The 12,849-nt window shown below is 36.4% G+C and overlaps 2 protein-coding genes across 28 annotated transcripts in view; one reads left to right on the plus strand and one right to left on the minus strand.

Annotated features, from left to right (window-relative positions):
- CTNNA3 (catenin alpha 3) overlaps nucleotides 1-12,849 on the minus strand; it is a 488,015-nt gene that overhangs the window by 339,123 nt on the left and 136,043 nt on the right. The gene's annotated exons all lie outside the window — the stretch shown is intronic.
- LRRTM3 (leucine rich repeat transmembrane neuronal 3) overlaps nucleotides 1-12,849 on the plus strand; it is a 133,480-nt gene that overhangs the window by 107,554 nt on the left and 13,077 nt on the right. The window lies entirely within an intron of this gene.

A 12,849-nucleotide genomic window follows, 5' to 3' on the forward strand; every position in this document is an offset into this window, starting at 1 on the left:
TAGTAAGGGCCACTAAACATTGCATTACTGCAACTAGTAACTTAATCTGCTGTTGCTAGATTGCCTTTTAGATCTGAATCTAAAGTCTCAGACAAGATGCGGCAGCACACTGCAAACACCATCATGCTCAGCGCACAACCTGGCCTTAGCAAATGAACCAATCCTTGGAATTATGCCCAAGGTATTTGGAATTGTCCAAAACTACACGGATGGATTTCTCTATTAGAAGATTTCAATTAATAGAATGTGCATTTTTTTAAAAACGAAATTTTATCCACAGTATTTTGTTAAAAATACTAGAACATTTAGATTAAACCATGTTCTTATTATGATTTTAACACATTATTGCCTATTGAAGACTCAAATCAACTTTTCAAAAATCAATTTTGAAAATTTGTATTATTGCAACTAGATTTTAATTATTAATATAGAGTGCAATAAGAGAAGTTAGAGCAAAATATTCTAATTCATCGTGAAAATACATCAGTGCTGTGAAAAACTTCAAAAGCCCTACTTGATTTTCTATTCTAATTCATTCTGTATCCAAAATTGCTCACTGTTGAATTTCCATCGAAGCGGAAGCTCATATTCTATCTTCAGGACCTGCCTAAAAGTAATGCAGGTAGAGCCTGCAGGTTTCAGAGTGGCACATTTGTCAACATTTTGAAAGCTAGCATCATTTTATCTTAAATGTGCACACATCCATTATTAAGCATGGTTCACACATCATCTTCATATTTCTCAAATACAGAGGGTAATTCTGTTTATTACCAGCACAGTCTTCTCTTTGTCGTGCTCATACCACCACTGACAGGCAGTAAATACTGACACTAGGCCAAGCAGACTGATGAACATCCAGTATAGCTCTATTTAATTCCTCCTTAGAAGAGCTGACTTTCTTAGAAGTAAAAGAGGATGATTTTTACTGCACTCAGCTCTAGAGCCCTCTTAAGTTTCTCTCATTTACCAATGACTTTTCTCATTTATTTGAATAGCAAATAAGCTATTTGAACAGAAAAAAACATCTCTTGTAACTTCATCTGAAGTTTCCATACAGAATTACATACATAGAACAAGACAATAATGGGGGTGCTGTTAGGGTTTTTTTGTTTGCTTTTTTGTGTGTGCATAGGTGTGTGGCTTACGTTTTTGTTTTTAGTGTTTTACATACTATTTTCCCCTGTTTGAAAAATATTCAGGCTCCCTTCTTTTTCTCCATTAGGAGTGCAGCACATCACCCATTCTTTGTGCTCAGCTAAGCTCAAACTGCGTTCCAGCTACATATGTGGGGTTTCTTAATACGGTTTAACATCTCTGGTATCATGTCTTGTAGAGAACCATTATCTGCCTACCCACAATATGCAAAATAGTGCAAGCCACCTCTTTCATCACAGCCACATGAATTCATTTTGACCTGCTAACCAAAACCGCTGCACATTAAGCACACATTCACGCATCTTTCAACAGCTGCTCTGAGAAAGTAAAGATATTTGCATGACTGACTACTAAGAAAGATCAGACTGTCTGGGCTTAACTGGCTCTAAATGAATATCCTAAATTTCTTCCACCAGTTCAGGATTTCTTTGAAGAAGAAATACACTTTATCATTACAAATACTGCTGGTGTCAACAGGAGGTTGGGTTTTTAAGGTCCACTTGTCAAAGACACCGTGAAGGGGAATACTAACCCAGATACAGACAGTGCCTGCTATTTTCCACATTAGTCCTAGGCAAGTTCCTGCACGATGAGGTCTATAAACAAGAGCGCTGTACAGAGATAACAGGGCAGCATCCTAATGGCTTTTGAAAACTACCACACTGGGCTAATCAGAAGAGTTGCTCCAAATTCCAGTCCCAATTCTACGAACGATGCAAGCCAGCAATTAAGGTCACCTTTAATGAACCAAAAAGGTCTGACAACTTTCTCCTGGATTTTATATTTTTTAACTACTCTAGTCAGCTTTGGCCCTTGCCTACACTTCTCTTACAGCACATTGTCGATGCTGCCTTGCTTACTGGATTTTTCCTTAAAATCTGCCACAGTAACTACTGCAGCATTGAAGAGTGAAAAGGATGATGAACAACCCAGCTATCAGCAATATGCCATTTTATGCTTTGAGTGTTTGTGTTGGATTTTAGAAGAATGATATTAAATTGGCACAATAATGTTTTCCTGCCAGCAAAATTTTTAGTCCTCCTTTGAAGAATTGTTTAATCAGGGGTAGATATACAAACATCCAGCCTACCTGAGTGCCACACAAATACCTTAGGAGCAGTGCAAATGATGCACATGGTATAAATATTTTTACAAGTGCAAATATTAATACTTCTTATCTATATAAATAATCCAGTATGTTTGGGAATATGTCAAAGCTTTTTCTCCCTACAATTATACAGTAACAAATATGATATGAAGGCCAGTTAAACACAGAGAGGGAAAAGGGCTTAAAAAATAAAATGGCTTCATTAGCACAAATACTAAATAATATAATATATAAGGGCTTGTCTTAATTAAGGAAAAGAAATACTATATTGCTACTACTGTCCATTACATCAGAAAATAACAATTTTGTATTTTTCAAGTAAACACAGTGAACTTATTAAGATCCTTTACTAAGAACTGAAAGAATCACATGTACTATGCTCCCCATCCATGAGATATATGATGAAAAAGCTCTTGCTTTTTAAGCTACATCCAGTATCAGCATTCTATTACAAAATTCTGTTTTTAAAAAGCATCTCTTCCTTGAATTTACTAAAATAATTACACAGAGCTTATTCACTAATGTAAATACTTCAGTATTCAGTACAGTATTCAGTGCAGTATTCATTATAGCTGTAAATACTTCACTCAAATCAGTTTTAGGAAATTATAGTGTTTTGTAGAAATATACAAAGCACTGCTCATTTTATAGTAAATTCTAAAAACTGAGTCTGTTAGCAGCATTTTACTTGCATATTAAATATAATTTTTCCTCTATTTTTAAAGCATGTATTAAATTTTATTAACATAATTTGCCAGGTAGAAATCCTACTTTTGGTTTAACTTCTGTGTTTTGGGTTGTTTTTCCCAATACCCTTTATGAAGTCTCTCTGAGTGAGTACATCAATTTGCCTACTACTAACAAAGAAAGAGGACTTCATCCCCTTCAGGGACAGCCTCTGCCAAAGTGCACTAGCTTTTTGGCACCATTCAAAAGGTTTTTTAAGATACATGAAGATGCCTTTGTTCAAACAATTTGAAAAGAGCAATGTGCTGGTTATTTAACTAAAGTATAACAGTAACTATATGGAGAACCGGTATTTTGCCTGTTTTAGTTGTTCTTTGAATAGACAGATGATGATCCAATTCTTTCCACTCCTCACTTGTAAAGTATGGTTGGGCAACACGATCCAACCTCCCAGAACAAGGACTCCTCCCTAATGACTGTCTTTTTTCACGATGTGTATATACCTTGTTAACGCCCCCTCAACTTTTTGCGATGCCCTGGCATTAGCTGACCCTAATGCACAGCTACAGATCACCACTGACAGCACTAACTTCTTTCCAGCCAAGCAAGTTGCTCCTAGCTCTTTCTTCTTCAGCAAAGCAAAGCTACCTAAGAGCAATAACAACAGAAACAAAAGGCTAGCCTTTTGTTGGGCATATAAGAAAACACGCAAGTATGTGTTTGGAGGGGAAAAGGGAAGACAGGAAGGATGGGAATTCTGTAATTCTGTGCTGTATGTACTAACTTTTCCACTGAGTATATAGGTGTTACATACTACAAAACATTTTTAAAATAAAACACTTCTTACAATAAACAAACCATTTAAGCGTCAACAAATGTTTGAATTCCAAAGGAACCCGTATCTTCCAAAGAATTTAAGGATCACACCAAACTCAGCACTTAAAGACATCATTTGGATTTGAGGCAGGTACTTGAAGAGACTTTGGAATCAATTACCGAAAGGATTAAAGCAGTCTCAGTATGGGTCTTCTGTCTCTGACAGGTAAATCTGGATTATTCATTGAAATACTATTTCTCATATCATAAGCTGATGCAAGCTATGAATTTAAATTATAACTTTTAATTTTATTTATTAATTTGAGAATACTGTGCACCAGGGAACACTGCTCTGGTTAAGATGTACGAAGAGGAATTTGTATCACAGATCAAAGACCCACAGTTAACACAATGATTTTTCATAAGCAGTTTCCTACATCCAAAGAGACATTTTCATTATGTCTTTTAAATGAATCAGTACATGCCATACCTCAGTATGCTTTGACAAGCCTCAAGTACTGACCAGAATTGCCTCAGAAAACAACAAGCAGTACAAACAGGCATCAGAGAAGGGTAAGGTGCTGCTTCGCTGCTTCTGTTTTGTTTGCCAGTTTCAACCTTTCTTGCACACCTCCTAAAGGGCCTGAGACTTGAGATTTCACTAACTAGGTATATTCATGAGTTCATATCACCGAACGCTGAATGGCTCAGTATTACTGAAAATCAGCTGAGAGAGAAAAATCAAACTAGGAGAGTAAATAAGGTTTCTTCATTGCTCTCAGTAGCAGTGCAAATTCTCCTCCCATCAGAGCTTTTGACCCTGACATCTCTTAGCTCACAACAACTCCAATTTATACAAACACAAGAATAACAACATGGATGTCACGTCAGTTCAGTCTAATAGGCCAGTCGCAACTGCATGCAACAGTTGGCACGATCAGACTTCGGGCACTATGAAACTGTTTAAATATCAAGGCTAATAGTTCATACTCAAAATATAAAACAGCAATTCGTGGTTTCACTGTGAGTTTGTCTCAGCACCACCAGCCCTTCCTGGATCCTTTCCTGTAGTCAGGAAAACGTACATTGGCACTTACAGAAAGAGAGCGTTACAGCACCTTACTAAAAAGGTATCCCAAGAGAGAAGAACATGAAGAAAAGTAAAGGTGAATAAAATAATAGACTAATGGCAGCAAACAACAATGTAATGGGAAGATGGGAGAGGTTATACAAAATATGGGTAATAAGGATGTTCCCTCTTGAAGAGGGAAAAAGAGAGAAAACATTCAAATGAGAAGTAAAAAAGGGGTAACTGTTGAGAGAGAATGGTTGAGAGAGAGAAAGGGTAAAGAAGATAAAGGAATACATTTGCATCTTCACTATTACCAAGTTTCCTGAATATTTTCCAAAATCTCTTCTATTGGAGCTGTAAGAACTTCAGTTTTTCCTCAAGTAAGATTAGTCACTAGTCTTCAAGAAGTAGCAAAAAATAAACTAAAGATTATATTAACAAATCCTATTCTTAAGGTTGGTTCATGACTTCTTCGGCATCTGACTCCTTGCTCTGCATACTTCAACTTCTGGTTTCTTTGGTCTTATGTATTTCCGCTGCTGTTTAATTTCTCTGCAAACAAGCCTGATGAAAAGTAATGAGATTGCCTGTCACAGCACTTAGGGGATATTAGAATTGCTTGTTACATTAAAATAATTAGAGAAGAATAAAGATAATTAGATGATATTAATCATACTCCACACAAACCTATCCAGTATATGAGAACCTAACCTTTGAGGAATGGGGCCCTCGAAAAAAAAATATTTCTGCCTTATAAAGAGTCCAACTATCAACCATAACAATCATGCTTAATGAAAATGTGTAAATATAGCTGTAGTCTGTGCTGTAACTGCTTAGATATAGCTGCTCTTCAGCGATTTTTGCTCATTAAAAGAAATACCACAGAATACCACACGCAGACCTTTCTCTCCACAGAGCTCTCCTAAACAAAAAGTCTTCCCTTTGGTTTCTGCAAGACTTCCTCTATGACCAGGCCCTAGGGTATTTAATTAATTCTCTAAATGTTCACTACAGGCACACTAAAGTTTAACTAAGCCTGGCTTGCAAACATTTTCAAAAACTTAATTGTAACACATTGTTTCCTCAACTTTATCATACAATGTGTTTTTGCTTGCTTGTTTTGTTGTTATTTTACAAAAAATATACAAACAAATGTATAATATAAACAAAATTAATCTCAGACCAGCTTGTTGGTTCCTTTCATTCAGCTTCCTTTCCCTCTACATGTAACAAGAGCATCTAATTTTCTTTTTAGTATTCTGGAAATTTCAGAGAAGGGAAAGAGCTGCACTGACCTCCTTTAACATTCATCCTCAAGAATCACAAGCTAACGTGTATCATACAGACACATTTACCTACATATGGGTGGCTTACAAATATATTTTCCTTCAGCCTTCCTTACAAAATTTATTATTTACTTTTTAAAGCTGTCTTCTTCATATGATTTTATTCATGTAAATTCTTCCTATTTTAAGATTGTCTAACTACTGTTAACTTACAAATTGTAACTGAAATACAGTATGATGGTCAGATTCTCCAACTGCAGCTAATTTTACTAAGACAAAAATAGCTACTTTTTCCATATGTAACAAACGCTTACTATCAATTACTTTGAACTGAATCCATAATTTATCCAGCATCTAAAGTAAAAGCTTTATCTGTGTTGATTTATTTTTAGTCCCACAAAGTTCAGAGCTGTCTTTTTGAAATAGTTCAGTAATTATGCTTTCAACAGACCCTATCAATAAATACCAAGTTTTCTATACAAATTAAAAACAAATCAAAAAGCTAAAATGGTTAGAGATTAAGAGAGATGGATCTAATTGTATTAACATTTTTAGATGTAATTTAGGACAATATACACTTAATTATTAAATATCACGAAGCGTATTTCAGTCCATGCATCAAGTGAAAGGATATATTTTTACTCATAATCACACACTCTGGAACCTACTCCCTAATTCTATTTTCTATGGGAGATGTTGAAGGATTGTTATTTAAAAACTAAAAATAAAAAGTCTGCTACTGACGGATATTAAAGCAAAAGAACAAACAAATAAAGAAAAAGCCTCAAAAATGCAGTGCAGCTATTTGCCCTGTCAGGTAGGCTAATATTTAGAACATATCCATTTTTGAAAATTAACAGCTAACATTAATGTCGAACTAAAATCAAATTTAGTACGTATTGCTTTCAAAGCCAAGCGAGCAATTAAAGCTAATCAAGTCTCAAGTTGTTCACATCCCACGAATGTCACTTTCTTTACAGGAAGGAAAGAGATTAAGCAAATATCACCCTGTTCAAATTTTGACAAAATTCACAACATGCACGACAGAACATCCAGCAACTAGGAAACCACAAACTATTTCTTATTCTGAAGCCTAATGAACTGAATTAGAATAAAAAATAAAACCTTGTTAGTTGTTCTTCCTTTTTCCAACCTTCTACTACTACCTTAAAATAGAAAGAAAGGGGCCATACTCTATAGCAGCTGTTATCGACTGTTCATTTTGGCACTTCAAAAACTGGTAAAGGTCATTTTTGAAACTAGTATATTTAGCTTGCTGATTATTTTTTCCAATTCCTTCTACTTTAAGATACCAAATACACATTGACAGAACCAGTAAAAATTGTCATGCTTTCTCATGGAACCCAACAGAGGGAACCCTGTACCCTCTCTGATCCCAACAAAAAACAAACAAACAAACAAAAATCACCAACAGCCTTCCCTTTACACGTCAAACATTCAACACAAAGCTTTAAAGTAACAACCTTTGTTTTCAAGGTGATTTTTATATTTTATTTCTATCACCACTCTCCTCTCCTTGGGAATATGCTGCAACATAAATCACTCAAAATTCATGCTAAACATTGAACAGGTAAGGAAATACTACTGGTGGACTGTAATTCTATTTGTGTGCTTTCGGAAATTTACTTTTTGGTGATGGTTTGTTGTTTTTTTTTTGTTTTTTTTTTTTCTGTGGGGTTGTTGGTTTTATTTATTTATTTATTATCAGTTGAAATACAGGGCATTCAGCCACAAGCACTGCAAGTAAAGCCTGAAAACAGCAGCTATTTCAATAGGAGGTTTGAAATAATATGGTTCTTATATTGCCATGGAGACAACCGGTCCTCATGTTCAATGTGACTGAATGCATGGTTTAAAAAGCTTGAAATACAGATAAATACAGTGATACAGAACTCCCACCTGTCCTTTGCTTCCTCATTCTTGTCTTTCTCTGATAGAAGTACAGTTACTACACGGGTTTGATATAGCATGACAGAGGAGACTGGGTACAAAACAGATGCATAGCTATACATGTTTGGATTCTGTTGCATTATTTCCCACCATGTGGGACCCCAAGTTAGGTAACCAAAGACTAACAAGTTGGAATAGAAAGATTACCAAACCCAAGCAGAGCACATGCAGCATATTACTACTGGACTTTATTGCCCAGATTTAGCGAGGAAAAGGAAATTATAGCAAAAGCAAGTGTTTTTGAAAAACAGAGTATATTGGAAGTATATACAACATTGGGAGAGAACTGCCCCTTGAATAGAAAGCACAATTCTTCCTCACTGAGGGGGCATTAACTCAATGTCTGTGTGAACAACAAACTTGCTATTTGATGAAAACTATTATGACCATTTTGCACTTTCCGTAGGTTTTTAATTACAGCCTGAACTGAGTTGGAATTAATTTTGAGAGAAGCAAAGCTTGCAAATACCTTCTCCCTTTGTACTTCCTTCACTGGCGCAACTCCTCCCTGCCACTCACAAGTAAAGCTGGCTGAGTTAATGCCGATGCCTTGTGACATTTCTTGCCGAAGTTCTGACCAGTTGATCTAACAACAGCTGCCCTTTCCCAGGCCTTTAGAGCCTGGACTTTGAAAGGCTGATGTATGCAGATGCAAGTGCTAAAGAACAGCCACCTAAGAATGTATAAATTATTTCTACTTTAAAGAAAGCCAAGATGTTTAAAAGTGACTAGCAGTTTTGCAGGCATCCATTGTCAGCTCTTTAAAGGGACCAGAAGTTGCTTCACAGTAAGGCCCATTCACAGCATATGCAAGCACCACCACCAAAAAGGAACTTCTGCTAACATCCCCCCTGGCTGAGGTACATTTTGTCAGAGGAGCTAGGAGGATCTAACTGTGAAACCATGACTCTCCCAGATTGGCTGTAACAGGTTTATCTATGCCTTTAACAGAAGCTTGAGTTTCATTTTCTCCCCTTGTTTCATGGCACAGCACTTTTAAGTAAATACTTGCTTGAAGAAGCAGACGGTAAAAGCAACTGGCTCTCTTTCCATAACTACACATACCAGACAGCTGTAGGGTTTTCACAGAAAGCCACTGCATATGCTACTTAAGAGATAAAATAAGGGACTTGTCAAATGCAATACATGCCTAAATCACAGAGCAGATTTAAATGCAGGTGTGCAGGGGCAGGAGACAGTGGGAGGAAGGTACAGGACAATCTTGCTGCTGCCCTGGCATAAGATCCTTAGGTAACAGGGGCTCAGCTTCCAGGAAAAGCCCTCTAAGAAGTCTGAATGAATATTCTGGCTAGTTCTTGTGTAACTACCAAGAAAGCAGGACCCTGCCAGTACTTCAAATACTCTAAGACCTGCCCAGGTTATTGGAAGAAAACTGGGACAGCTAAGAAGCTGCCAGGCTACTACCCTGTGCTTGGTGTGCATATTCAGCTGGTTTTCTTCCTCCAGCAGTAGCTGCAATAGCTTCTAACAGTTGAGTCCACAAATTCACAGCCCTGCTATAGTCCATCAACACTGGAACGTGACTTTTTGAGTTACATTATTAAATAGTATTTTCTCTGCATCTTATGGAAAAACAAGACCAGGAAAAAAAAAAAGGAAAAAAAAAGGTTAATACACTCCTTTTAGTGAAATATTAGTGTTAGAGGGCAAAGGAAAATGATTTGGGAAAAATCAGTCCCCCTTTGAGAGGAAAAACAGGACACAGAAAACAGAGTAAAATGTTAGGAAGGGCGTGTGGTAAAATCTCAGATAGGCATTACAATCCCCTGCAATGTTTAATATGAAAACAGAAAGGCAACTATAGAGGACCATATGGAAGATAGGTAGACAGGAAAATCTTGGAAACTGTGCCTACAGCCTTTTGTGCAAGGTAGAAATGGAAGATAAAGCATGGCTCAAGATAGAAGATGCACAGATGAGAAATATAGGAGAAGAGGTAAATGCTTCTAACCATGCTGAAGACAAGGTCCTAATGAAGTTTGGATTAGGTGAGTTGGGAAGTTAAGAGGGGGCTGTGAAAGTAGAGGTGGAAAAACAATGTACAATGTGACAACTCATTTGCAAGTGAGCAAGGTGGTGGGAAATGGATATTAACAGAAAAATAAAGACAACTGGGAAATACTGGATAGTAAATATCATTAAAAAGAGTTCAGTGATGCTTTGCTGAGGACAGCATTCAATAATGAGGTTCACAGGTACGAGAAACCGGAGAGAAACTAGGATTTCTGGAGGTTCCCAAATGAAGAAGAAATGGCCTTCACTTTGCAATTCAAAGATTGAAATCAGGTTGTTAAGATTCATGGAAGAGACAATTTAGGTAAGGTTTCCTAAACATGTTAATTATAATTTACTATATTCTATTCCCTATCTAATAAACACAAGGTGTTTTATTCCTCTAAAGCCTTTCTGTTTTACATGCTGAGGAATTCTAAAATAGTACTACTAAAAATTTAACCACCAATAAAATTAAATAATATGCAAAAAAAAAAAATCACACACACAAAAAACAGTGAATGAAAAAGTATCAGGTTGGAGTTTCACTTGAAATAATAGGCATTTTCACAGTAGTCATGAATAAAGCTTTAATTTTGATTCATGCCAATAAAACCTTTATGATTTTACAAGGGTTTGTTACATTTATTTATTTACTTACTGAAGCTGATAGCAAACCTCCACTAACTTCGATATGAAACATATGAATATGCTGTTGCACATATGAAACATATAACCATATGCTGATGCATTATATTCCCATGCCTATGTTGTAATGACTTTCCTACATTTTCAGAACTCCGTATTATGACTCCATCACTTCTATTACTTCCATCTTTCAGTTCATTTTATTCCTATATTTCACTGTGGAGCCTGGTTTACTTTGTTTTTTTATTCCTCCCTCCTGTTCATGATCTGTGTTTTTTCAGCTCCCTCTCTCTGCCATCTTCACAGATGGAGATCCTCTACCCTATCATATTTTCCCATGTCTACATTCTTGAACCACTGCAGATCTGTGTGTATGCCCTTATCACTTCAGTTTCCACGCCTTCATTTCCAAGGTTCTGTGACTGAGTCTTAGAATCCCCCCAGCAGCTTTGAACACCACATATGCATTAAATTTTACAAAATACCAAAATCCTGAGGCTGAAAATATTGCCTCTAAGTCTAAATACAATAAATTGAGAAAAAAAATGCAATTTTATTTCTTATGAAAGCCAAGCCAAGGTCAGGCAATCAGATAAAAACACAGCCATGACACCAGAAGCTTAATAAATTCTGTATGTCTTTGCTAGAACCTTTCCCATCTTTGCTAACTGCCTAGATACTCATCTGTAGCTAGAAGCATTCCCATCTCCAATCAGTTTACATGTGTTTAGTAGCAAATATACTTCTGCAATCTGGATAAAATAATCTGCTTCCTGCAGACCTTCATAATTGCTAGAGAGAAGCAGGAACCAAATTGTCAAAAAAAAAAAAAAGAAAAAAACACTCCCACACAGCACCTTCCTTTTTAATCTGTGGCATCTTTTCCTTTCAAGTTCCAGCGAGGATCAAAACACAAATGTGAAATCATCAATATCGCAAACACTGGATTAAATTCTTGTCAGGACTGACCATAATGATTTTTCTTAAAAAAAAAAATCTGGTTTTCTACACAGCTTTGTAAATATAACCTTTTAGCTGCATTTTCTATGTAAAACCAGTCTAAAGTTTTAGACCTCCTTACTAGATAAGATATAAGTTTGTAGAACTCTTTTTCCCCAGTGCTGTACAGAAATTTAATACCATGCAATGAAATTCAGCTTGCAGAACAGATGCTCCCCTGAATAGTAATTGCAATTTTAAAGCTTCTGAACTGTAAATCTGAGGTAAGCCTAGGCTTTTTGGATGCTCACCTAATCTAAACCTGAACTCCAAACAATCTGAAGTTCACACACCGCTAGTAATGAAACAATGCAGAGTTTTTTACTCTAGAACTGCTGTCAAAGAGATGAGACCTAACATCACAAATGCTATGGTATTACTAATTTACATTATTTAAAATAAAAACTCTAAGGAAGATGAGGTTTATAGAGAGAGAGCTTTTCCCAAGACATTTACCACTATCAGAACGGGAACAGAAAAATGCACAGGAAATATAGACAGGGATGTTCCTTGTCTAATTACCATGCCACGAGGGTTGACATCTCTGTTCCAGAGCTATGACCAGGGAGACCCAAAGTGATCCAGCGCAGCCAGACAGCAGTAAAGCAGCAGCTGGTAGCAGCCTCTCGTGATGTTTACAAATGAGCTGTGGTATGAACTGGAGCATCCAAGAAGTTTTCTTCCCCAAATACTTACACTGAACAAAACACCGCAGATGGTCAGATCCTGACCTGCCCAGGAAAAAGAGACAGAAGGGGGTGGGGTGGGGGATACGCTGCTATACTGTTAAGGAGGGAAAAAAGATGCAACAAGAGAGGAGCAGTAGGTAAAAAGAAAGAATATGGAAAATTTTATAACAGGTCTGAATATCAAAAATTACCTACAGGAGAGGATTTTGCATTCTACTCAAGTACTTTTTTCATCGTTTGATTCTCTTTATGTATATAAGAATACATCTAAAAGGTAGAAAAACATACAATTCAAAGTCTGCATTTGTTTCATGTATGATTCAAAAGCATATTGTAGATAATTCTATGCTGAAATGTGTTCAAAACCCAAAGAAAGTCAAAAATAATTTAGTAACTTTGCAGCCT

Source organism: Anser brachyrhynchus (genome assembly GCF_964034855.1).
Source record: "Anser brachyrhynchus genome assembly, chromosome: 6".
Taxonomy (NCBI): domain Eukaryota; kingdom Metazoa; phylum Chordata; class Aves; order Anseriformes; family Anatidae; genus Anser; species Anser brachyrhynchus.